We start from the raw sequence: 553 nt of genomic DNA on the forward strand, positions 1-553 counted from the left end.
AAACGGCAGCAGCAGCGCTTGCTGCTGCTGTTGCTGCTGCTCCTGCTGCTGCTGCTGCTGCTGCTGTTGTTGTTGCTGTTGCTGCTGCTTGCAGTAACCCCAGCTGCTGCTGCTGCTGCTGCTGCTGTTTGCTGCGGTATCTTGCAGTTCCCTCTCCTGCTGCTGCTGCTGCTGCTGTTGCTGCTGCTGCTGCTGCTGCTGCTGCTGCTGCTGTTCAGAAGGCCGGTGTGTAGCTGTAAGATATAAGGAGACGGCTACCAACAGCAAATTTCTGCAACAAACAAAAATTAGGGTTTAGGGTTTAGGATGAGGGTTTAGGGTTTAGAATTAGGGTTTAGGGTTTAGAGTTATGGTTCGGCGCGTAGACTTAGGGTTTAGGGTTTAGAATTAGGGTTTAGGGTTTAGAATTAGGGTTTAGGGTGTAGAATTAGGGTTTAGGGTGTAGAACTAGGGTTTAGGGTTTAGGGTTTAGAATTAGGGTTTAGGGTTTAGGGTTTAGGGTTTAGAATTAGGGTTTAGGGTTTAGGGTTTAGAATGAGGGTTTAGGGTTTAG

General features: G+C 48.3%; 1 protein-coding gene across 1 annotated transcript in view; it reads right to left on the bottom strand.

The window, feature by feature from the left end:
- EMH_0043880 (uncharacterized protein) overlaps nucleotides 1–553 on the bottom strand; it is a gene marked incomplete at both ends in the record, with an annotated part of 1,425 nt that overhangs the window by 551 nt on the left and 321 nt on the right. The gene's annotated exons all lie outside the window — the stretch shown is intronic.

This window comes from Eimeria mitis, genomic scaffold (genome assembly GCF_000499745.2).
Source record: "Eimeria mitis Houghton genomic scaffold, Emh_scaff1807, whole genome shotgun sequence".
NCBI classification, from domain to species: domain Eukaryota; phylum Apicomplexa; class Conoidasida; order Eucoccidiorida; family Eimeriidae; genus Eimeria; species Eimeria mitis.